The 27639-nt window shown below is 43.0% G+C and overlaps 1 protein-coding gene across 3 annotated transcripts in view; it reads right to left on the bottom strand.

Annotated features, from left to right (window-relative positions):
- LOC144771188 (aldehyde dehydrogenase family 3 member B1-like) overlaps positions 1–27639 on the bottom strand; it is a 1013654-nt gene that overhangs the window by 947364 nt on the left and 38651 nt on the right. The window contains exon 2 of one of the 3 annotated variants that reach the window (XM_078655887.1): positions 18042–18104. The gene's annotated coding sequence lies outside the window, so the exon portion shown is untranslated. Of the gene's footprint in view, positions 1–17921; positions 18000–18041; positions 18105–27639 lie in introns of those variants that run through there. The other 2 variants (XM_078655933.1, XM_078655870.1) reach the window with 2 other exon arrangements.

Here is a 27639-nt window from a genome sequence, read left to right as displayed (position 1 = left end):
ATCGAACTGATTCTGGCTATTTCATAAACTTTGATACGTTTTCTCTGGATCCTAGCGAGCCAGAAACGACGCCAGTCAAAACACCATTCAAGCAACAATTAAAGAACTTTCTTCTCTTTCTTCAAAAGTCATACCTGGTATCACCTTGGATTGAACTCTGGGTAATTTCTGGGATATTGTTTTTTCTTTTGTGGCATGGGTAGGACTAACTTTTAGTATGCTTATTAATGGACACTATCTTCAACAAAGTTCCACAGCCCAAAAGGTCGACATCCTACTGAAGCCACATCCATCATCACATTGTGAACAAAGAGACTTGTCATCAGTGAACATTACAGCAGTTCCTATACCAGATGGTATAGTATGGAACAAAGTTGATTTTAACATATTCGGCCCGACCGAACCTTTAAAAACTAATCATGTATTTAAAATTTCATTAAGTGATATCATTACCTCAAGTACATTTTCTGATGATTGGGACACTGAAACAGTAATTAGCATATGTCTGGGGTGCTAGAGGGCGCCAAGCAAGATGGCCGCACCTGTGTGATGCTCCTTTTGCCCAGGATTTCATCCGGCGGTTATCCTGTCCATCCCCCTGCTGAAAGGTCCCACTCTATTGCCCTGATCACAGAGCACCCTGTGAGGCCAGTAGAGGAGCGCCAAACTGCCCTGATCTTGGATTGCTTGCCCTTCGATCCCCCCCCCACTGGCATCCATAAAATGGCGGCTGCGGCGCCCAGATAGCCGACAGGCGACACTGGCGCGCTGCCTATTGAGGTGCTAGCAGGTTGGGGAGACGGTGGTGTGCTGCGCAGCTCGCCCCTACTGGCTGGAGATTTCTGGAGTGTGGAGTGACACCCGCGAGGGGGGAGACCGCCTGCTGCTGCCGCCGAGACCCCCGTTGGCCATTGCCACGGCGCTGCAGGGGAGGCTGCGGCGTTGGAGGCCTCGGAGGAGGCTGAGCTGGGTGAGTGATTCGTGCCAGTTGGGGGTCCCCGCCACGTCCAATGCTGCACCCGCACCTCCCCGTGACGATCCGGCGCAGCGAGTGGCCTTACGCTCCCTGCGTTGCGGACTGTGGCCGCGGCCGGGTGAGCCAAGGGAAGAGAGGCCCGTCAGCACGTGGCCTAGAACACTTTGCCCCTGGACAAATGAGCTGCGTGGGGGAGACAGGCCACGAGCTGAATGCTTGATTCCAGGGGAAGGGGCTGCCCTGCATGCACCGCTGCGGCTGTGACTGTTACTTATGCTGCAATCCCTCTACACCCAGGGCCTGCTGTGCTGCGGAGGTGAGGGACAGCTGGGCGCATAGCGGGGAAAGTCTGCCACCTCGAACTGACAGCTATACACATCGCCATCCACGGCAGAAGAAAACATATCACGAGGAACTCGCTCCCCTTGCTGTCGTTGTACGTTGCACTTCTGGCCCCCGCTGCAGCTCACTGAGTGCACATATCTGGAGTAAGAGACGGATGCCCTCCGGCCCCAGCCGAATCGTAGAGCCTCCCGTCAGGCCACCATGGGGAAGCCAGGCAGTAAGCAGCCGAAACTTAACTTTGACACTCGGAAAACTCCCCGCTCCCAGACGGAGTCTGGCGAAGATCACGCTGATGCTCCTACTACATCTACAGCAGACCTGAAGGAACTATTGCTTGTAATGCAGTCAAGCCTGACGTCTATAGAATCTAAAATGGACTCCATGTCTGCCAGAATGGATGGCCTTACTCACAGAGTGGAGAAGCATGATGACCGATTAACCGAGGCAGAGAGAAGGATATCTGACTTGGAAGACACGTCAAGCGCTACCACTAGGCGCACGCTCGAGATGGACAGAGTTCTAAAAGTGTTAGCCACTAAAAACGCGGAGTTGGAATCACGTTCAGGAAGGAACCTTCGCATCCTAGGTGTGCCGGAGTCGACAGCCAGCGGGAAAATGGAGGATTAAGTGGAACGCCTGGTCATAGCGCTATTTGGCAGAGAGGAATTTTCATCAGTCCCTGTGGTGGAGACGCACCGCTCGCTGGCGAGCCGACCTGCTACCGGGACCCCTTCACGGCCCATCATAGCCAAATTGTTGAATTATTGTGATAGGGACACGGCCCTCTGATTCTCCCGCGAGAAAGGACATCTCAAATACGAAGGAATGGAGATATCAATCTACCCTGATTTTAACATGGCCGTCCAAGAGCAGAGACGCAAATTCCTCCAAGTCAAGAAAAAACTTCAACAACTCAATATGCCATATGCTATGCTTTTCTCGGCCCGCCTTAAAGTGACATACCAAGAAAACAGCACTTTTTCACTAACCCGCAGCATCCCCAGTACTTCATCAAGACCCTACCTAAACAGCCTGGTGGCCGGGTGACCCCTGAACGCCGGTTGGAACAAAATGGAGGCGCCTCAGACATTGAGTAGCACCTTTCAAAGCAGACACTGTAATTACTGAAAATGATATCATGCCTATGCAGCGGCTCTCAGGATCCCCACGACTACTGCGAAATGTAACTAAAGCTCTATGGCCCCACTCACATAACGAGGACTTTGAGTAGCACCTTTCACAGCAGACACTGTAATTACTGAAAATGATATCATGCCTATACAGCGGCTCTCAGGAACCCCCACGACTACTGCGGAATGTAACTAAAGCTCTAAAGCCCCACTCACATAACGAGGACTTAACGGGGAACGATGCCTGAGCCTTGCACTCTGCAGAACAGCTTCAGTGGTCGCACATCTTGGCTCCGCTCATAGCACACGATAACATGCTCCCAGGTATACACCATGCACACTGCCCTATTTTGCCAATTCCTGGATTCCTCACGGCGCAGTACAAGTGTAAGTGGAGAATCTCCGTTTCGGATCCAAAATTCGCTGACCTGTGATGGGCCCGGCATGCCTACACCGAAACACACGCTCCACTTCCCAGCAATGAAAGGACTCAAAATGGGCTGGGTACCGTACCATACAATAGGCCAAGATGGACTCACACCAATTCACCCGAGCACCCTCGACCTTGTGAGGTGTATCTGGCCCCCCTTTAGCTGCCACCCACCAGGTGAACCCTACACCATGAACTAAGTAAAATGTTTGATGGCTTACCTCACCGTCCCCAGTTGGGACTAGGGTATACAGGATTGTTGGGGATGGGGGAGAGGGAGGTACAAGGCACAGCAAATTGGGGTTGCTGTTGTGGGAGGGGGGAGGAATTGGGGTTCGTTCTCAATGTACTCTTTTTGCACTGTACCACTGCAAGCTCACTTGGTGATGTAGTCCTCTATAACCACACATATCGCACTCTACGCCAACATTATTTTCCACATACACTATGGAGTCCCGACCCAGAACCCTCCAGTATAACTTTTTGACATGGAACGTGAGAGGCCTGGGGAACCCCCGCAAGCGTCAACATATACTCGCTTATCTGGATCACCACAACATCCACTGTGCTATGCTCCAGGAAACACAAATATAAATGAATAAACCCCAAAGATAATTAAAAAATCGTTTGGGAAGAACCACGTTTGTTTGATTTAGGTGTCAGAGGTAATTTGTTTTTCATACCAGGAAACACACCTGGCTCCCAGCTCACTCCCCACTTTTGCTACACGATGGGCAAGCCACAGATGCTTCTCATGCTATTCCTCATACGCCCGAGGCACCCTAATTCTGGTGAAACAGACGCTCCCTTACACCCCCATCAGCTGCTATGCAGACTCGCAGGGCAGATACAATATTCTGTGGGGAAGGCTCTCTGCACAATCCGTAACACTGGTATCCTGCTATGGGCTGAACACTGATGACCCATAATTTTTTCGGGTATTATGGGGAAAGATACAGGACGTGGGTTCCACGCACTTAATATGGGGGGGGGGGAGATTTTAATGCTACCATCAACCCCAGTCTGTACAGGTCGCACCCACAACCTCACCATTACACCAATGCGCCACTAACCCTCAAAAACATAGTTGAAGATCACAACCTTATAGATCCTTGGAGAACTCTCCACCCACTGACTCGTCAGGGCTCTTGCTACTCCTCTGCCCAATCCTCCCGGTCGTGTATAGATTACTGGCTGGTCGACAAAGGACCGGCAACCTGGACATCGCAAACGTCCCACCTTCCTCGCACATACTCGGATCACTCTTCTGTGCTACTATCTCTCACGCCACCACACGAAGAACCCCCTTCCTTTCATGGCGCCTCAACCCACAGTCGCTGTTAGACCCTGTCTTCAAAGACGAACTTGAGCAGGAGGTGTCAGACTTTTTCCTCCGTAATAATGGCTCAGTCTCTCAATGCTCCACGCTAGGAGAGGCCTTTCAGGTCACCATACGAGGTATCTGTGTTGCCAAAAGCGGGGGAGTATTAAAAGATATCCGCAATACACTCCGGAAATTAGAATTAGACATTAACCAAACTGAGTCGGCTATACAATCCACACATTCCCGAACATTGCAAACGCACCTATGCACCCTGCTCACAGAGTACCATGAAACGGCGGAACGGGAATGCATATTTAGCGGGGAAATATCACCGGGCTCGCCGCTATGGAGAAGGTGAGAGACCGGGACGGGCATTGGCTTCCTGTATCCGACTCCCTTGCTTCACCAACACTGTCTTAGAGATTGAGGATGAGGACGGCCTAACACACAGAAACACTTTGGATATACTTGTCAATAAAAGGTTCTATACAGCACTGTATGCAACCCACCGACAGGCCCAGTAGACGTCACTTCATTCTTTGAAGACACTGCTATCGCTTGGCTGGGAAACGGCCAGAGAGAATTCCTTCTTGCGCATCATGAAGATGAGGAGATTATCGCTGCTATTATGCAACTACAATCTAGCAAGGCTCAGGGGACTGACGGCCTCCCGGACGAATTTTATAAAATTATCGTCATCTACTCATCCCGATATTGCTGCACGTCCTTGAGGAGGCCCGAGAAGGCATTTTGCCCCAAACAATGCGCGAGGCACTTATTATTTCCCTACCCAAGCAAGGTAAACAGACCACGCAACTGGACTCGTACAGGCCCCTATCCCTCATAAACGTAGACACCAAGATCCTAGCCAAACTAATCGCAACCGCATTAGTCCCCTTATGCCAGTGCTGGTCCTCCCGGATCAATCGGGATTTGTCCCGACTAGAAGCACAGCCCATAATCTACACACTGTGTTCGCATTACTCCATGATATTGACCCCAAGGAGGATGCGGCTGCCATTTTCCTTGATGCCACCAAGGCATTTGATTCCCTGGAGTGGGACTACCTATACTTCGTATTAGTGAGCACGGGATTCCCTCCCCCATTCCTGGCTTGGATACATTTACTATATACAGGGTCCGAGCCACAGTGATGATCAATGGCATGCGGTCCTCCTCTTTTCCGCTGGCCAGAGGCACCAGGCAGGGGTGCCCTCTGTCCCCCCTCCTTTTTGCCCTTTGTATCGAGCCCCTTGCCGCCAAGATTCGACAACACTATCGGGACCATGCCATCATCTATCCCGAAAGACAAATACTCATCTCTTTATATGCTGACAACCTCACCCTTTACTTACGTCACCCGGAAGTAAGTTTGAACCCCATCCTCCGACTATTCATTCTCTTTGGGCAGTTATCTGGAGTCAACATTAACTGGGGAAAATCCCAGATATATCCCCTCACCTGTTCCACTCTAAAATTCAACCCAGACTTTCTCGTCAAATTGTGCGATGACAAGCTCACCTATCTTGGAATAATCATCTCTTGCAAACGCGAAGGGCTGATGAGAGCCAACTATGGACGGGTGCTAGATTCAATAACTGATAAAATCACGAGATGGATTGCGATGCCCCTGTCAATGGCTGGCAGAGTGGCCATCATAAAAATTAACATTTTACCCAAGCGTTAATATTTATTTGTAAATAATCCCTTTGCCCCCAGCCGCCACTTCTTCTCGGCCATTAGGACTCAGCTTATACGACTCACTTGGGGAGGGAAGCAGGCCAGGCTACGATGGGACACCCTCACACGCCCATTTTGTGCAGGTGGGTTCGCTATACCAGATGTGGAGTTATACTTTAGCTGTGCACAAGCTCACTATGCCGCATACTGGATGGAGCCCCCCCCCTACATGCCCCACCTTGCGATAGAGGATGGATATATGGCCCCCTACCCCATGCACCGGCTACCTCAGCATCCCTGAAGTCCCGCAATGCCTCTCATCTACCACTGTCCAATGCACTACCAGCGCCTGGCACAAACTAGCTAAGGCCACACAATGCACACTTATGTACTCCCCGCTCCTGCCCCATCTCCAGCGTCAGGATATCCTGGTTACACAGGAAGGCGGCTGCCGGCTCTTCCGCAAGCTATCCATACAAACCTGGGGACAACTCTACACAGGAGGGAAATTCCGTATAGGTGACACATTTTTTAATGATACAAACCCCAACCCGCTAGAGCGATTTTATTATATCAGACTGCGCCTAGATGTTAAAGCTATTACACCTGATTTCCCACTAGAACCCCTTGTTATGCCCCCCACTACATGCACTAATGCAGCAGGATACCCCCCAGCAAGTGCTCTCACTTTTGTACCGAACGGTACAATCTAACAGAGAATATGACTCCCCTTTGGTCCGAAGCAGATGAGAGGAGAAATTAGGACTCTCACTTACTGAGGAACAGTGGAAATTCTGCTGCAAACAAATGGGAGATATATCAGCCAGCAGCAGATTTAGAATACATTACAAATATGTACACCGACTCTATTACACGCCAGCGCGGTTGTCCTGCCTGCGTCTTCGAGATAACAACAACTGTGACTGCTGCAGAAGACAGGGTGCTGATTTTAAACATGTAGCCTGGGACTTCCAGACAATTTAACGCTATTGGGCTGAGATTCTAACAGCACTAGACCGCATGACAGGCCTACACATTCCAGAAGACCTTTGACTGCACTGTTAGGGTACACTGAACCCCTCGCTGCCAAAGTACGAAAGTACACTTCTCTTGCGCTCCTTCTCGTTAAGAGGAGAATCGCCTGTAGGTGGGGAAGAGGGAGAGCACCAAAATTTAAGGACTGGCTCTAAGACCTTATCTACTGCCAGAAGCAACTACATACATATGCGGATCTCCGACCCCCTTCATCCCGCCCAAAAGACATCTGGGCCCCCTTACAAACCTTTCTATTAGAACACACCACTGATACAGATGCTACGACACCCTAGTGGACAAATGACATGATACAAAGGGAACCCCCACCCTCGCCAACACACATCTACCTGAGAACACGGGACATCACCCTATATCCCATTGATTGGAGTGCGTAATCACCTTAGATATACATAATTTGATTAAAGTGCATGAGGGAATGCCAATTTCCTTTTCTGTTATTGTTAATGTTTGGTAATACATGATTACAATGATGCCACAGCCCTTAAAGTTCTATGCTCCAAGTAACGCGGCTGGCCCGGCGAAGTTGTAGGCGACTTGCTGTGTATTCCCCTACCCTTTTGATATATCATCTCCACAATTGATGCAAGGCGATGCTGGCCCACCTGGGGATGTAGGCAGTATGCTGTGATTCATATCGCTTTACCTTCAATAAAGGTTTTTCAAACTTTTTAAAAAAAACAAAAAAATGTGTCTGATTTAGAGAAAACAGCGCAATTTTCCAATAATGAAATGTTAGAAGGTTCTTCAGATTATAACACATTGTACTGTTACCAACATTATGGTCACCATTTCCTGCACACATCCATTTCAGCTAAGAATGTTTCTGAGTACCAAAAAGTAGTTCACAAGCGTTTTCACAGAAAGTTTCATATTTTTCAGGGTTTAACACAACAGATCCAACCTCATATTGCTATATGGTTGCACCAACATCAGCACTGAAAATTGTGTTGAAAAACACTAAACAGATTTACTCTGAACCCTTTTTGGCCCAATTGTCTGAACAGGGTTTCGACTTATGGAAAGACGAAATTGACAAGAAATCAATTTGGGGTTCGAGGGAATGGCAAGTCTAGGGTACAGAGGCACTATTTAGAGCAGGTCACATTCCACAGCAGATGATCTTTTTAAATGATACTGTGCAACAGACATTCTGTCTTAGACTAGCAAAGAGCAAGGACCTGAACACTCCTAGGTTTCCAACACCAGCACAGGGGTGGAAGAATTAGACTACAAAAGAAGGGGCCACACTAGATGACATACTAAAGTACAATAGAACAGACTCAAATTGGAAGGTGTGGGTGGTTTGGCCCTTAGACACAAACATATGTCATAAAAGATTCCTGAACATAACCGAGGGACTCAGTATCCATAGGCCAGAGCCACGTTATGTACAGAGAGAACATCCACGGGTACTGACATCCTATAGTGTTGGGAAGTTGTGCCTCACTTGGCTAGAAACCTCAACACTTGCAGAAGTGAAACAACACTTATCTTTACTCTCACACGACATGGATCTTATGGACTTTTTACAAGGACCCAGGAAACAATGTAACAAACGTTTCATATATGCAGGCATTTATGCTGCCTATACTGAAAACTGAAAAATATCCCAACAAGAGGCCGCAAAAGAATATGGGAAATAGACCTTATTAACTTAGAAAAATCGTTAGCTGTGGTAGACAATGGGTTAACAACTTTGACCTCCAGGATATATTCATTGGGCAACATTGTATCTTTTGATTGTGACATACTGGAACTAAATTTAGTCATATTACAACACGGCGAATCTCAGTTACGTTCTATTATGTTATTGAGCTGGACGCTGCAATCTTTGCATGCAGGATTTGTGCCATGGCATTTTTTAAACAGTACGTCTCTGTTTTCAGAATACATTCTAACAGATACACAAAGAGAAATGGCACAAAGAGGAGCTAAATATAGAATGCTGCAAATTGAAAAACTGGATAGGCTACAATTCACAGTGGCGGAATCACCAACAGAATGGCAAATTCACGGTCATATCACTCTCCCGGTCACGACCTTTCGTTTTCACTATTGCCTTGAGTAAAGGCAGGCAGGCAGATATGAAAAATTGGGTAAAGAATACATTAAGAAATCCTGGGATTTACCTATAGATTTCGATGCCGGGGTGGGGATCAAGTAATGTTTCTTAGTGGTACAAACTGCAAGAAAGCTTTAAGCGGTTCTCTCATGTGCCAAGATATTGTTTTGCACGGAGCATGCATTATATGGTTCAATAGCAAATCTGTCTTGCCACATGAAAGGAACTCCAGCTGCAGTGATTGTGCCAGTGTTAGAGTTACTTTCGAATGGGAGTTACTTGATGCTGAATGATCAAGGTTGCTGTGGTATGCTTCGTGACATTTCCTATCTGGACATCGTGAACACCAGGGTTACGTGCTGTATGCACCTATTGTTTCCTCCGACAATTACAGTCAGGGAGGTGCCGCTATGGCCTTCACTGAATGTTTCTTTTATACAGTTTGATGCTTTGAGCAGAATGAAAGCCATGCTTTTACAGCAGATCGTACCCTTAAACTCCACTCGAGAAACCTTTGAACTTCAAATAGCAAGGACCTCGACAGAGATACAGGCACTTATACGTACCAGAAATGGTGGGTCTTATCTTTAATATATCAGATACGCGTGGTATTATACACCTATTTAAGACCATAGGGTCAGGATTCCTTAACACATTTCAGACAATCCTTGGAGTTATCCTAACTTTATACACTCCGTACTTGGAAGCATTTTCTGGGGTCTACCTTTGATCCTGCTCGCAAAACTGGAATCCTGATTGTCGTTTACCTGCTGCGCAATGGACGGACCAACCACCAGTGAGATGGCAAAAGCTCTCCTGGAGAGATATTACCGTGAGCGCATAGTACAACATCTGGGTCCACCTCGCCTTCGAGAACTAAGTGCTTCTTGGCTCCTATCGTTCAGACCCTTTGAAGACTGCATCGTACCTGTTTTCTGATGCCTGATTTGCGGAGGAGAATGCGAGTTGGACATCTGTATGACACCTCTAACAGAGACGCCAGCAGACTTAGACTCCAGGCTGGAACCACTGCAGTCCCATGCTCGACTGTGTCCTCAGCGTATTCCCATCTTGACAAATGCAATCCTCGAGGATCCGCAGGTGCCCTTTTCAACTGAGTTTTACTTCAGCTCCACCATTGGCACCAAGGTATCGACTACAGCACCGGCTACCTCTCCACCAGCTGTTGGCAGCACGGAATTTCATCTATGCACCCTTGACGTGCTATGTATGGTATTACAATGTTTGTCCCCTGCGGCAGCAGGCAGCGATTATATTGCGTCTCCCAGCCAGGACATTTAATCTAAATCTGGCTCATCGTGTGCTGAGAACGAATTCAGATTTTCCCCCTTTCATTTCAACAAAATTCCTCAAATTGACACTTTCAATAACAAAGCATATCCTTCTGAGTACGCTTGTAGTAGTTCAACGTGTATGATCGAACTCATTTAGGACTGTGAAATCATATTTAAAAAGAACATTTTTCTCTTTTCGTTTATTAAACAGTTTTTAAATACTATTTTAACGTTTTTAAAAACATTTTATGTGGCTCATTGATAATTTTATGCACTGACACCTAGTTAAAATGTGTATATCAATTGTGTATTATTATTGTTGAGTATTAGGAGGAGTGGGTGTTATGTTTCATATCGGTACTCTAATATAGGTCCAGGGAACATCGTACCCTTTCCCTACATCATCTCCCCTACATTTCACATGAACGAGCCTTATAAGGACATAATTCCTAATAAGGACGGAACACCCTATAGGGACAGAACGCATTATAAGGATTGACACCTTCTATGGACTAAACCTTTCACCTAGTTCCTTGCCGAGGGAGGGTTTTTCCCAATCAATAATGCTAAGACGTCATCCTTAGCATATATGAATAATTTATGAGGACAATACCCAGGGGGTATACTTCACCTCTCCTATCTACGCACAAGGTTTAATCCCATAAGTCATCCTCATACTAAACAATAGCTAACACACACACAAGGACTGTATAAATGCAACACCTCTTGCTATCACTAGTTGGAGGGAACCAAGACTTCAAGGCCAACACACTGACCAGAGACGCTGAGTCTCCTGCATGAAGTCGTTCCAGCTGACAGTGGTCTAAACATCCCTTGCGGGGTGTTCAACTCGAGACAAGGATGAGGTCCCACACTCTCATTATTCAGGTAATGGGGTTCTACTAAATCCTAGCGGGATTCTTGGCTCCTAAATGTATTAGCTCTTTCGCACCTACTCACATGCTAGTTACACTTAGGTACATCTAGACAGGCATCGTAGGAGTATGTGGTTTATTTTATAAATGCATTTTAAATTCATGTATATGTTCATGACTATTGCAAAATGGTAGAACTGCTAATCCTATATCTCCGCTACTGTGTAAAAGTTGTAGCAATATTTTACACCAGAAGAACAACGGTGCAATAAATTCTTATTGTAAACACGCTCAACTGTTTCTTCCGTGTATCTCTCTGAGACCAAATGAGCAAGCACGAGTGACTGGGTGAAAAGTAGTATACTGTTTCCACGAGTCTGAGGAATCAGGGTTTGTTGTGTTCTGAGGTTGCCAAAACTAATCTCTCTGATAAAAGGAGATTCTAAAGGCACTGTGAGCTAGCTAATGCAAACACGGCTAACATATGCAGTGGGGGTGCACAGAATCAGTCTGCCACCAGACCCACAGTGTATGTTATCCAAAAGCGCAGGTCCTGCAGGGTACTATAGGAACTACACTACAGGATAATATGGGGTTTAAGCGCAGGCCTAAGATCTGCTGGGGGGAGGAAAGGTTTGATTTTCTTCAGTGTGTTGAGTTGGAAATTGGCTCCCCTAATAGTAGCGCATCCAGAACGCTTCTGCATGCCTGATCCTCAACATCCCTCGCCACAGCCACATCACACCCCACCTGAGAGACCTGCACTGGCTCCCGTCAACAAGAGGCTAACCTTCAAGCTCCTCACCCACGCATACAAGGCACTCCATAACACTGCACCTACGTACCTCAACAGACGACTCCAGCTTCTACACCCCCACCCGCCAGCTCCGCTCCGCCGACCTCGCCCTTGCCACAGTCCCCCGCTTCCGAGGGCGACATCTGGCGGCAGATCGTTCCCCGCCAAGACCTGAAACACCCTCCCATCCACCTACTGCAGACCTGCTGACCTCCAGAAAACTCCTCAAGGCCTGGCTTTTCGAGCAGTAACAGCATTCCCCACCCCAGCGCCTTGAGACCCTCACGGGTGAGTAGTGCACTTTACAAATTATATGATTGATTGATTGATTGATTGATTGATTGATGTATGCTTGCATGTTTAGGTGTTTATCCAAGGTGAAGCCTAAAGATTTGACAGAGTCAAATTTTAAAACCTCTTTATGTCTAATCCAAATAATACTACAGTGATACTCCTATCGATATCGTCAGCACGTGTATGGAACATTTAACCAGGGCATACCTTTTTCTGCCTTAGAATGTCATGCCCATCCCGTCGAATGCTAACTGGTGAAATACAGTTATAATCCTATCCATATTATCAGCACATGTACAGAAAGTGTAACGGTGGATACCATACCTGAAATAGAATTTAATTGCCCATCCCGTCATCGAGTGCTAACTCATGGAATCAGAGATAGTCATATGATAATTCACCCGACCTTGATCCAATATTTAAAACCAATATTTAAAACCAGCCTAATCGCAGGTATTCACGCGATAAAACTTCAACTCTTAGTACTATCCCAAAGGTTTATTTCCTTTCTAAATGGAGAGGCAATCGTACATCGGTCACTCAACAATGATCCATCTACCTATCAAAACAATGTCCTCAGGGTGATTAAGAACTTTGTGGAAGACGCCCACCGGTGGAAGTCCCTCCCCCTTACGCTCCTGGGCAGAGCTGCAATGTTTAAAATGATTACATTGCCCCGCTTCCTGTATGCTCTGCAGAATGAATACTTCACCTTGCCTAGGCAGACATTCCAGTCGATAAACGCAGGAGCTGCGGGCCCTTTTATGACTGGGAAAGCAACCCTGAATAGCCCTTGCTATGCTCCAACGGAATCAATATAATGGGGGGGATCTCCCTACCGGATGTGGAGGCCCACTATTGGGCCGAACATCTTGCACCAATAAATAAATCGCTCCATGTGCCCGCTGATCACCCGACTTATAGACTAGAAAGGGCCACTATGGAACGTTGCACTAGCCTGCACTATTTATACGGGGGAGTTGGGAAGCGACGGCTACTACCGGCCACACAAATCACCATAGAAGTATGGGACAGGGCGACGAAGATGATGGGGTGGACACACAAACCGACCAAGCAGACACCGATATGGTCTTGCACGTGGCTGAGAGAACTGCATAAACTCACGGGCTTTGGTGGGTGGGATGCCATAGGGATTTCAACGCTGAAGGATGTAATGGCGAGAGGAGAGCTTAAGAAATATGAGTCTCTAAGGGCGGAGTATGGGTTGACCCCAGCGCAGTTCTTCAAATATGCACAGTTACGCCACGCCAGGCAGGCGGAGGCGACCCTGCCCCCCCCCCCCCCATTACCGGAATACGCTCTGTTGGAAAGTCGCCTGCTAAAGGAACATGTTTCCAATAAATTGATGTCCCTGACATATAAAACATAAATATAAAACATTGAACAATAATGCGTCAGATGGATTGGGGAAACTGAGGGCAGTCTGGGAACAGGATGTGGGCGACCTGGACACCGTAGACTGGGAAGCGGCTCCGATGTATCACAGAGAGGTGGCGATCAAAACCCGACTACGTCTTATACAGTATAAAATATTGCATAGGGTCTATTATGATAGGGCCAGAATGCACCGCATGGGCAGAGCTAGCGATCACTGCTGTTTGAGATGCGGACACCCACAGGGAACCTTCTTCCACACTTTATGTGAATGCCCTACCATAAACGCTTACTGGACACATATTTTGGGAGAGTTGAGCAAAATTCTAGAGGTGACACTTCCACTGGACCCCAAGTTTGTGTTGCTGGGAATATCTACTGAGGTGGATTTGAGTCGCCCACACCTGATTTTTGCCCTACTGGCCTTCGTAGTGGCAAAGAGAGATTTGGCACGAGTATGGAGAGCACCGTTACCCCCCTAGGGTGGGAGACTGGAGGAGGGTCAGACAATGATGAATTGCTGATTGGGATACTGTTGGGGTGGATGGAGGGTGGGGGGCACGGGGGGTGCTTGGTGGTGTGGAAAATGTACTCTGATTTGCCAATAATGCCTATGTTAATTCAAAATGCCAATAAAAAGTTTTTCAGAAACAATGATCCATCTAAATTCCTATTTAGACTTTTCACAGTTCATACATAGTTCACATAACATAACTCTTTACCAGCAGTTATTCAAACGCTAACATTTAGCACAACTGTTAATCAACATATCATCCACAATCTTCAATAAACTTGATATGCTGCTCAACATGGTGGGATTCGGGATTATCGTGAGGAGAGAGTGGAAATCACATAATGTATAAATAGAAAAATAAATAACCATAGAAAAAATAATGTTCATATAGAGAAAATAACCATAGGTTAAACCTCATAGTCTATACAGGTGATGTTATATATTCATATTCTGATCTACCCTAGATTATGGAACTCCCCTTTGTTAGATCCAGCCCCTTCTACAATCTTTGATAGTTGCATAACAAAGATATTATATATATGCATTAATTCAGTCTCCCCAAAAAATAATGTAGTGCCTGATCCACATTTAGTCCATATTCTACTGTCTGTAACCTCATGATTCACTTAGCTTTACATCTTCTCAGGGACAATTCTCTATTGCCTCCTTTGGGGCCCCTGGGCACATGATCAAACCCAAAAATATAACATTCTTATGTTGTTCTTGTAGCTGACACTTATTCATATGAACTGCCACTGGATATCTGACATCACCTACTTTTACCGCTCTCATATGCTCACTCACTCTATTCTTGAGAGCTCCTATTGTTCTTCTTTTGTACATGCGGTCGCACTTATATGTAGTGAAATATACCACAAACTTTGTATGACATTTGATGTTCATACGTATACTGTATTCATTTATGTCTCTGTCTTTAAAACTTTTGGGTTTGTCCTTAGCCCACCTACACATGGCACAATTACCACATTTGTAAAATCACAGTGTTTGTTTTGTTAGCCAGTTATCCTGCCGTTGTTGTTTTGGAAAGCTGGGGCTCAGTAAGGCCCTCAATGTACAACCTCTACGAAATGTAACACTTGGCTCCGCAGGCACAAACTCTTCTAGCATTTTATCTGTCCGTAACACATTCCAATGTCTCCTCGGACATTTACTGTATCTATTGGCTAACCTACTATAATCCGTAATATGATTAACCTGTTTTGATTTGTTTCTCATATTGTTACGTGTATCCAATCTATATTTCCTGTCTATTCCTGCCATCCTGTTTCTTGCTGATCTTATCACCTGTACACTGTAACCCCCTTTTCAGAAATCTTGTCTCCATATCTTATATGCACTTTTGGAATTTGTGCTCCTCAATGCAATTCTGTCTGGCCCTCATCAATTCCCCAATGGGTATAGCATTGATTTGGCAACTAGAGTGTGAGCTGGAGGCATGAATGATTGCACTGCATGGACATCAGGTTTACTGCAGAGCTTGCTATGTTTCTTGTTCCCCTTGATATATATCTCCACATCTAGGAATTCAATATTTTTCTTACTATACTTTGATATGAACCTTATATTGAAATCATTATGCTTAAAGTATGCTACTAAAGGGGGGCGTGGCATTGACCGCCAGAGTAACATGGCGGATCCCGAGTGAGCTCCGTTGCGACTCGGAACTCATTCCCGACTCCGGAGCCTCTTCTGACCGCATATTGCCTCTGCTGCAGTGTGTACAGCGATTTGAAGGCGGGGTGAGCCTTCGGCAGCGCTTTGATGGACATTCCTGCGCTGACTTTATCATCGCGCTGATTTCTCCTCAGTGCAATGCGAGCAGCCGCCATTTTCTACCGCGGCGCTCGCGCTCGTTTGCTTCAGCGATTGTTAACACATTGTGTGCCCTAATGTGCCTTCTGCTGCAATATATTCAGTGGATTCCTCAGTGTTTGGATCCTTTTCATTGAATTTCTGCCTGCACATCAATGACTGTCGATATTATGCCATTTTAGGCCCGTTTTTTCTGCCTAATGTGTCTCCAATGAGGGCTCCTTTCTTTACTCCGGAGATAGTGTGAGCTTTCAGGCCAGTGTACACTTTATATGCCTACTTCAAGCTCTGTCTCTCAATTATATCATTTTAGAGTGCCTCTCTCACCAATTTGTTATGGTTTTTCTATGGCGGCATTAGGTTTTGAAGGCCAAATGAGTTGCTATATGTGGTACCTTTGAATTATTTTAGCTTTTTCCCACATAAGTGCTTTCAGTCGCAATTTTCAATATTAGCCTCATAGTACCATTGACTTTTCTTCAGTTTTTCAGCCATGGCCAATGACCTTCATTCAGTTCGTTCTTCTTCTACTGGTACAAAACCTAAAGGCATAAAAATGACCCACCCTCACCTATACTCTCCTCACAGAATCCAATCCTGGACTCTATACTAGATGAAGTTCGTGGTCTTCAACCATTTATGTCCACCACTAATGAAAAATTGAAACAAATTGAAGAAAGATGGATCGTAATGGAAGGAAAGGTGCTTGAACTTGAACAACGGGTCAGCGACCTACAAGATGTTTCTTCTAAAATTCCATTACTTGAGTCAGAAATCCACAAGTTAAAAATCCACGCTGAGGACCTTGAAAATCGCAATCGCAGAAATAATCTACGCCTTTATGGTTTACCGGAAAATATTGAAGGTCCTAACTTAGTGGCTTTTTTACAGAAGTTTCTGCCTGAACTGTTAGAGCTGCAACCTTCACCATCTCCTCTAAATATTCAAAGAGCTCACCGTCTGGGTCGTCTAAATCTGACATCAACTAGACCACGAGGGATCATAATGTTCTTTTTGGAGTTTACAGAACTGATGCACGTCTTAAGGGCAGTGAGACTTAAACGTCGTCTAACCTGGTCGGGTCATAATATTTTTATCTCACAAGATGTTTCTAATGCAACAAATACCCGTCTTTCTTGCACTCCGCCCTCAAATGAGACAACTGAACATCCAATTCGGAATTCTCCACCCGTGCCTCTGTAAAATAACTCATGATGGTCGGTCAAGATCTTTTGATGATCCTGAGGAACTTAAAATCTTTCTCAGTAACATTTCATCTCATAATATGGAGACTTCTAATTAACTTATTTTCCTGTTTCAGGATTGTTATTCTATTATCTGTGTTTTGGCTTGCATAATATTTTCTAGTTGTTGGTTATCTTTTTCTTTTTGAGGTTCCTCTCTTGCTTTTTCTTTATCTCTTAAAGGTGTCCGTGTTCTTCGCTGTCACCATGTCATGACCCTGTCCCCGTAGCACCCACTGTCTTGTCCCCGTAGCGCCCATAGCGCCAAGAAGAGGTAAAACACTTCAGAAAACCCACCCCTGTCCCGTGCACCCTGCACGCCATAGTAGTGTATGTTTTGATTTATTACTGTATAAACGCTTTCACCGTACTATATGCTTAATGATGTATCAATGAAAACTGCTTTCACCATACTGTATGCTGTATCAATGTAAACTACAGTTCATGTTCATGTGTAATAATTATAACGAGTGTATTGACTCTTGGTTGTGGATCGGCACTGTGGAGGCTCCGTTGAGAGTGAACCGGCTGAAAAAGAACAATCGGGAAAAAACGCACGCAGAGAAAAGGTGCGCGTTGCGTCGTCGCACGTTCGGGTGTGGCTCAAGTATAAATAGCCACACCCGACGCTTCCTGACGCCTTGCCTTCCTCCGCCTGCCAAGAAGACTCACCTCAGCAGCCTCTACAGACTTCGACGATCCGGCAACGCCCCGCAGTCATCCCGGTTTGAGAAAACCTTCATCTCCTTGCTGAAAGAAGAGGAAAGACTCTTTAAAGCAAACGGAACTTACCTAAAAAAAATTCGCAGAATCTGTTAGATTCCTGGCAAAGACATTTAATGACATTTTGGTTTCCTGAAAGAGAAAAAAGAACACTTTGAGATTTAATCAAAGAAAAAACCTTGAGAAAGCACATTTAAAGGTTATGTTTAGATAGTTGTTTCTTTGTTAGTTATTTTCATATGCAGGTTGTGAAGACCTTGAAAGAGTCGAGAGAGTTTACTGAGTAAGTGATACAAGGTATTGGTTGTCATATCATGTGGTGCATCTTGACATAGAAAAAGAATCGTTAACTTATTTTTACATTTGCTTATTTGCTTAGGAGCACAGTAACTACCAAATGACACCTTAAACTCCTGAAGACTACCAACGCCACTCTTCACAACGACAACACGGACGCGACGCCTAGCTTCTAAAAGTCGCAGGTAGGCCCTTTTAGAGTTAAACAAGAAGAGCGTTACCGCAGGCTTAGTTAGTTAGCAGGACTTAAGAAGTGAGTTTAAGTTACAGAAGTTTTCTTTGTTGCTTCGCAGGTCGACAACCAAGGAACACGTAGCGTCCCCGATCCGGCCCTCATCCCTAAATTCTATTTAATTGCCTTAGTGTAAAAGTAGATCACTGGGCATTGTCTAGAACTCGGGGAAGTCGGTCCATAGCGTCTCTGCGAAAACAACCTACAAGCATCCTACAGGTAAGAGTGCTTGTAATCTGACACACCATGCTTCTCTCATCTCGTGTTTTTCTCCTCCATCAGACCTGGATTTTCTTACTTGGTCTGTTTGTCTATTCTCTTCTTCTATCTTCCTGTTCTTCTCCCCCTTTCTTTCTTTCCTACTCTTATTATTTTCTCTTTTTGGCAATTCTACTGTTTATTGCATGTCTTGTCCTGTTTTGCCTTGATCTGTTTGTTTACTTCCTTCTTTTTACTCTCTCTCTATTTCTTTCCCTTTTCTCATCTTCTACTCTACTCTTCTTTTTATGCTTTTCTATTCATTTTATCTTTATCTCTTCAACATTCTATTCTGTCTTTGTTTTCTTATTAATGTACCTTGGTGATGTGGGATTTTCTGTAGTATGCTCTACGTGTAACTTTTTCTAGTGGTGTGTTTTTTCCTGTAGTTATACCCTTGAAGTGTATCGACTCTAATTGTGTTATATCCTCCCATCCCTCCATTATGTGTAACTTTGTCACATGGAACGTCCGTGATCTTGGGAATCCAGTCAAAAGGCAAAAGGTACTGTCTCATTTATCAAAACTCAATTCTTAGATTTCTTTCCTTCAGGAAACTCATTGTACTCATGTGGAATCTCGTAAGTTGAAAAGGCAATGGGTGGGTCAAGTTGTTTTTTCACCTGCTTCCAACAAAAAGAGGGGTGTTGCGATATTGTTTCACAAAGCTTTGGCAGTACAAATTTTACATACACAAAATGATGATGATGGACGATGGGTAATGGCAAAGATTGTGATACAAAACAAAACAATAGTCCTATTAAATATTTATGGTCCTGTTAAACCTGATCCTAAATTTTGGAGTGATATTAAAATTCTTCTTTCTTCAATTGATTGCCCTAATATCATTGTTGCAGGTGACTTTAACCAATGGTTGGATCCTTTCTCTGATCGATTATCTAAATGTAAATTTCAACCTGACAAAACTCATAAAGCTTTTCAATCTGCCATTGCCTCTCGCTCCTTATATGTTTGGAAAACTTGTAATCCTGATTTACGTGAATCTACTTTTTTTTCCAATGTACATCACACCCGTTCTAGGATTGATTATATTTTGGTCAGTAAATCCTTTCTTCCTTCTGTCCACCACTCTGAAATTGGGCCCATTTTTATTTCGGATCATGCCCCTGTTCACGTTGTTTTGGACCTTTCACTTACTTCCTCTCAATTTAGTCGATGGAAACTTAGGGGCATATTACCAAGGGACTTATCGCCGCTTAAAGCGGCGATAATTTAATCGCCCTATTACCTAGCTGTCGCTAACACCAGTTAGCGACAGCTAGTAGGAGATAGCAAGCTTCTAGGGGCCCACTTTGCATGTCAGCGATATTTATCGCTAATGACATGCAAAGTGGGCGTGCCAAGATGTTAGCGACTGGAAACAGTCACTAACATCGCTAACTTCTATTACCAACTTTTGGAAATAATTGCGCGATCTCCAAAAGCTAACGCCTGCCCAGAGCAGTTCTTAGCCATGTTATCCAATGGTAGGTGGATAACATGGCTAAGAGCATTTGCTCGGTAATGCATGAACATCGCTGACTTTTCAGCAATATTCATGCATTTCGGCCGATTTTTATCGCTTAGGAGATAAACCTTGATAATAGCAAGGCTCCTAAGCGATAAAAATAGGCGAAGCACGGCGATATAAATATAGCCGCCAACCAAGCTTAGCGATATTTTTCGCTAATGCTTGGTAATATGCCCCCTTAATACTTTTTTATTATTAGATATGATTTTTATCAAAGAAGCTACCAATTTTATTAATGAATTTTTTACCATCAATAACCGATTGGATACCTCTGTTTCAAATAACTGGGATGCTTTTAAAGCTGCATTTCGTGCCTTCACTATCTCCTATGTTTCGAACACGAAGAAATCCACCAAGAAGAAATACGAAGATCAGCTACACAAACTTAAAGACTTGGAACATGTGTATTTTACTTCTCGATCATCCTCTGCCCTTCATGATTTGATCAAAGCAAAATCTGAGCTTAATAAATTAGCAACTACTGAAGCATGTAATATCTTTCTCAAAATTAAATCTAAATATCATGGGTGTCAGAATAAAGCGGGTAAGATGCTAGCTACCTATTTGAAAATCAAATTCGAATGTAAAAATATTGGTCCTATCTTTAATGAATCTACTAATAAATTAGTCTCATCGGATGAGGACATTGCCGAGGTCTTTCATGAATATTATAAATCTCTTTACTCCGATGATACTTTTCCCTCCTCTCCAAATGTAAACACATTTTTTTCAGGTCACCCTTCCCCACCATCCCTCCTTGATGAATTCCTCGCACTAGAAAAAGACATCACTCTCCAGGAGGTAACTAATGCTATCAAATCTTTAAAAAAATGTAAGGCCCCAGGGCCCGATGGTCTATCTGTAGAATTTTATAACACCTTTAACTCCATTTTTGTCCCCAAACTCCTGTCACTTTTTAATTCCTTCATTACAGAAGCTAAAGCATCCAGATCTTTTATGGATGCCTTAATTGTTATAATACCCAAACCTGATAAAGATCATTCTTATTGTAAAAACTATCGGCCTATATCGTTAATCAATTATGATTGTAACATTTTTGGCAAAATTCTTGCATCCAGACTTGAAACTATGATTCCTCTTTTGATTAAAACTGACCAAGTTGGATTTGTGAAGGGTAGACCGGCATCTGATAATGAACAGATGTTTGCTAATATCATTTCATATGGGAAAAAATACAAATCTCCCCTTGCAGTCCTGTCTTTAGATGCCGAAAAGGCATTTGATCGAATTATTTGGCAATTCATGTTTCATACTCTCCAATGGTTTGGTTTTGGGCCCTCTTTTATTTTGTATATTAAACTTTTATATTCTTGTCCTCGAGCCAGCATTTTTGTCAATAATCATTTTTCCAAATGTTTTTCTCTATCCAGGGGCACAAGACAAGGTTGTCCTCTTTCCCCTTTATTATTTATCCTATGCCTTGAACCTTTTTTAGAACATATTCGTACTAATTCTCAAATTGCTGGTTTTAAGCATAACTCTGTAGAAACTTAACTATCTGCTTACGCAGATGATATATTGGTCTATATGTCTAATCCTGTTGAATCTCTCCCACATTTCATGAATGAAGTTCGATTATATTCTAGTATTTCTGGTTACAAACTCAACCTCTCAAAAACAGAAGTCTTACCTTTAAATTCTATATGCTAGCAATTTATGTTTAGTGATACTAATTTTGCTTGGTGCTCTTTCAAACTTAAATACCTTGGCATTTGGTTTTCGTCATCCCTAAATGATACAATTCAGTTCACGTTTCATGCATTATTAGATAAAATCCAATCACTACTCCTTACTTGGTCACCACTGTATCTTTCTTGGTTGGGCAGGTTGGATACCATTAAAATGATGATTGTACCGCATGTTTTATATACACTGTCTAAGCTTCCTGTCAGAATTACAAATGTATATTTTTCACAAATTAATTCTGTTTGTTCAAAATTCTTGTGGATTAATAAACACCCAAGAATTGCCTTAAACAAACTCGTTCGTCCTAAAGATGAAGGTGGTGTGCGCTTCCCAAACTTTAAAGCTTATCATTCAGCTTTTTTGATTAAACAATCTTCTGCACTAGCCTATGACTTTATGTATATTCTCATCCCAAGATGGATTCTTTTTGAACGTTCCTTTGTAAAAGATTTTTCTTTTCAACATGTAGTTTTTATGTCAAATTGTAACTTTTTGTCCACTAATCCTGTTTTAAAATATTCCCAATCTTTATTATACAATCCATTTTCTAAGGACTTTACTCCACTTCAGTGTTTTTTGTCCTCTACTGTATGGTATAATACATTTCTTAAATATAAAGGCAAATCTTTTTACTACAAATATTGGAAAGAAAAGGGTATTATTTTTTGTATATCAGTTGCTACACAATTACTCCAATGTTCCCTTTCATACCTTGCAAATGAGTTATCAACTACCTGACTCTTTTCTCCCTGAATATAATATTATTGTTAATGCCATACAATCTCATCTAGCCACTTTTTCCTTCCCTCCTCACACACCGTCTTTATCACCCACTACTCCTCTATACCCCTTATTTTCATCTCACAGACCTAAAGCTGCTCTTATATGTAAGTTATTGTTATCTGATGTTATTGAAAGACCTAAGTCCCACATTGAGATTGCATGGGAAAATGATTTGTCCATTTCCTTTCCTATTACAAGCTGGGATAAATTGTGGTCAAAGTTATTCAAAGTTTCTGCTGCTGCCCGTATAACCCAATTTTTGTACTTTATTGACCATAGAGCTCTTATTAACACAGTTAGTATATGTAAATTTTCACCAGGTTCTTCTCCATTATGTTGGTCATATTCCAATGAAACAGGCACGTTAAAACATCAACTTTACGACTGTTCTAATGTTTCTGTTTGGAATACTTGCATGTCTACTTTTCAATTCAATGTTCCCTTAACACTACAGAATGTTTTTCTAGGTTCTTTATCACTTGATGTGAATGTTGTATCTTCTGTTTCCAGATTATTTGACCTTTTAATTGCATTAGCTTTTAAAGTTATTTTATCATCTTGGAAAGATAATTCTAAAATATCTTTACTAACTTGGTGGAATTGTATCTGTGATGAACACAGGATTTCTACTGTTTCCTCCTCTTCTCTTTCTCAAAAAATTAAATCTGATCTTCTTTGGCTTCCTTTTACTACATATCTTTCCTCTCACTCTTCTATACATTAACTCTTCTTTCTCTCTATGATGTTTTCTCCACACCTTCTTGATCCTTCCTTTTCTTTTCTCTGTCCCTCTTCTCTTCCTCTTTCTTTTCTTTTTTCTCTACTTTCTTCTATTTATTTTCTCTTTTTCTTATAATATTGTTATTTCACCACATGGCATTTGCCTGATTGTTTTATTTTGTTATACTATATTTGTTTTATTATGTCTTATACTCCCCTTATGTATTTAAAACGTAATAAAAAATTCTTAAACAAAAAAAAAGTATGCTACTAATTGCTTCAAGTGCATCTCACTACCCTTCGATATCATAAAGCATTTGTAAATGTAGCATCCCCAATATAAAATGTGTTCATTCCACTGAGCACTGCTCTGGCCCCAGATGTGCCCTTCCTCCCCCCTCCCCCCATGAAGAGGTTAGCATAAAAAGGGGCAAATCTGGAATCCATCACAGTGCACTTTAGTTGCCTGTACCATGAGTCTTTAAACAAAAACACATTATTCTCCAGAATCAGTTATGTCATAGATATCAACATGTGTGTTCTCCGAAAGTGCCACTAGTCTTGTGTTCAGTATGCGTTTTAATGCCAGTATACCCTTAACATGTGTAATACTTGTGCAAGGGGATACCACATCTAGAGTTACCATCCACGTTTCTGGTTCCCATTGTATATCAATCAACAGATTTAAAACATGCTTAGTATTACAAAAATGTGGTGGTACATTTGTGACAAACAGTTGTAGGAACAAATCTACATATTCGGAGAGTCTCTCTGTTGGCCCATGGACACCTGATACGATGGGCCTCCCAGGAAGAAAGGATGATTCTTTGTGAATCTTTGGGAGAGTATACAAGCATGGATGTGTAGGACGATCTATTTGTAAGTAATGGTATTCGTCTGTGGTCGAGAGATAATTATCATACCAATATTTTAGCTTACTATTAGTTTTTTGGGTTAATTAAAACAACGCATTACTATCCAATTTTTCATAGCAAAAAACATTGCTAAGTTGGGAGTACATTTCTTGGTTATATTCAAGGCGGTTCATTGTAACAATATTGCCTCCTTTATCCACCTCTCTGATTATCAGAACATTGTTTTCTTGTAGCCTTTTAAGTGCTATGCATTCTCTAGCACTCAAATTATCATTAAATTTGCTACGTCTCCATAGTTTATTTATATTCCATTTGTCAAAGTTGCTGTAGACAATTTATAAAACATATCTAAATTGTTGACGCTGGCTACCTGTGGTGTACAGCAAGATTTGTTTTTAAGCCCCTATCTATACTCACATCAGTCTGTCCATTCAAATGATGAGCCCCCTTAATCACCGACAAATCTCTTACAGGCCTCTCCAGAGGAACCTAATCCAGAATGGGACCAAAACGACCATCCCTGCATGCACAGTGCACAGGCTGCAAATGCAGAGCATGTATAAACACCAAAACATACACCCCCCAGATGTATGCCACCTCGATACCCTCACATAGTCACTGTAACGAGAACTCTCAGTAATGTCCCGACCCGGTTCAATTCCCCCAGTTCAGTTAGGGTTGTACTCTTCCCCATTAACATGGATTCTTGCTCCCACTAGGAAAAGAGGCTAGGCATAGCTGCAATACTCAAATTATTTACAAGTATACTCCCCACCAGGAACAGAAACTGAAAATTAAGACAGAATCCTAGGCTAAGCAAATGTAGCTCTTATGCGAATACCAATTGTCAATAAAGTTGTCATCTGAATGTATGGCTGAATGTATGCAATGAAAATCAAATAAAAAGAATTTACTAAAAAAAAGAAAGTCGGTACATTCGAGTTCTCTAGTACCCTAACTGTCGTGACAGGGTCACCGTCAACATCTGTGAGTAAAAGCAAAGCTACTGTATCATGTATATCCTGTATAAATAACATATTAGATTACAGATTAGTCTCTTGTACACTTACAGATTTTTGAATTTATAACAAAGATTTTTTTTAGTTTCAAATGACGTATACATTTAAATAGGTCAATTTTCAAATTAAACTTGTTTCCCCTGTAGTTGGGCAGAAACCCAAAACATTTTGTAGTAAATAGAGCATGTCTGGACTAAAAAGCGTGTCAGATAAGTTCACAATTGAGATCCACAGTCTATCATTTTTCTTGTCCCACGATCTTGTCTACATACCCCTCCGTTTGGTTCCTTGTCCCACCTCCTCTCTTGCCACTTCGTGTTATTTTGACCCGTTTGATCTCAAGCCCTGGTCCCGATTCCCCTTTCTTATCCTTTGTACTTTCCGTAAAAAAAGTAGTGGTGACCACTCCCACATCAACATCCCCATTGCTACTCACGGTAGTACTAAGAGAGTGCAACTATTGCTAACAAGGGATGCTGGATGTAAATTGCTCACCTCATCCCTTTTGATCAGATAATAAAAACGCCTTGTACAATTAAACACCCGGCCATCGCGATATTCCACTTCATCTCTTTAGAACATTCTCGCCTTCTTTTGTTTAACGTCATTTTGGTGTTTCCAGTATCCCATTTAGATAATTTTTATTGACAGCTTCAAGAAGGTTCAAACTCTTGATTTCATTCTTTAGGGTTTGTATGTCAGAAAGTAGTCTGGAGATCTTTCTATCATAATTCTCTATCTTTTTGAGTTGCTTAGGTTGTGAGCTAATATTACCATATTGTCACCAAACTGGTTATTTGAGCTTACTGGTGTTTCTAGAAAATGTCCGTCAGAGGACACAGTAAGGAAAAGGGTCTCGTTCAAACAAAAGACAATGAAGGAGTATTTTGAGAGCAGAATGGGTACCTCAGAAGTATCTGTGTTAGTTCGGGATTGGCTTCTTTTTAAGCGCAAGGACAGTAATAATGCTAAACAAAGTTTTGGTTTTGAGAGTCAAGATGGCGACACACGGTTCAGTGCATTTTGAGGATGGTAGATCATGATCAAAAAGGAATTTGTCTCATTTAATGGATGAGCAATTGCAGATAGTCAAGCCTTGTAGGAAAAGCGATGAGAATAGTATTTTGGATGTCGGAGATTGTGTGTTAGACAACTGTGGTAGTGTCTGTCTGTCTGTCTGTCTTCTGAGTGAAAACATGAGTGTGGTGAGTTGACAGGTTGTGAGGATTTAATTAATGTTCATGTGTTTACATGTGCGTCATGGAAAATATTGTGACAGAGTGATCAAGAGCCACAAAAATTGCATGATTGTGCTTTGTCTTAAAGAGATTTTTTTGCCCTTGATTTTCCTTTTGATTAGTTGTTGTCTAAGGAGCGGATATGTGTAGTATTCTATGTTTCGTATTCTGGGTTAGATTTGTTATATATTTAGTTATGGGTTTTATGATCTAATAAGAAATGTGTTGTCATGTGCTCTGTGTGAAAGCTTGTTCTGGAATGTTACTGCACTGAAACTGACCTTGGAGCCGGTGACACTGCTGCATCCTGACAGGCTTCTTTTTTACTTTAAATCTTGTGCTAACAAGTTATTCTCGAGTCGGAGAGCTTCTTAACCTTGTCAACTGGCACAGGACTCTAGAAAAACACTGTACATGGTGCATCTTGGGACGTGATCCCTGGCACTGGCTACGCTCCCTACGTGTATCTGGGCATTAGGTTTTCAAAAAGTCCTGGGAGCATGGAGCTAGAAGTGCTGAACAGGCAACACTCCCTGTTGCCAAGTGGAGGCAGGCCCAGACCTGCTAAACAGACATTTAGAAGTAAATGTTAAAACCTTCAATATGCAAATATTGCTTTAGGAATGTTAAAACATACTTTTCCTATCAATTTCAAGCACCGCATTGGCTGTTCCTGGGACCTCTTTGAGGGGTGCTTGAGATGCCATGTTTTCTATACTGCGACAAAAGTTCCTCCTCCTCCTCCTCGCTTTTCATAACATGCTTCTTGATTGGCTAGCTTCCACAGAAGCAAAAGAATGCAGTGAACTGGCATGGGAGCAGTGACATGTGATGCCTTTTCTTTCCTAACTTGTCTTTCCAATATCTTAGCCGGCAGAGGAAGACGTGAAATGGGCCAATAGCTCTTCACAACCTAGGGGTCAAGAGTGGGTTTTGCTAGTAAGGAAAGTACCAGCTCTTTTTTCCGTGCTGCTGGGAAATGTCCTGAGGACAGTATTTTGTTCAAC

Source organism: Lissotriton helveticus, chromosome 1_1 (genome assembly GCF_964261635.1).
Source record: "Lissotriton helveticus chromosome 1_1, aLisHel1.1, whole genome shotgun sequence".
NCBI lineage: Eukaryota > Metazoa > Chordata > Amphibia > Caudata > Salamandridae > Lissotriton > Lissotriton helveticus.
The sequence above is the reverse complement of the archived record's forward strand: the minus strand, read 5'-3'. Positions and strand labels throughout refer to the sequence as shown.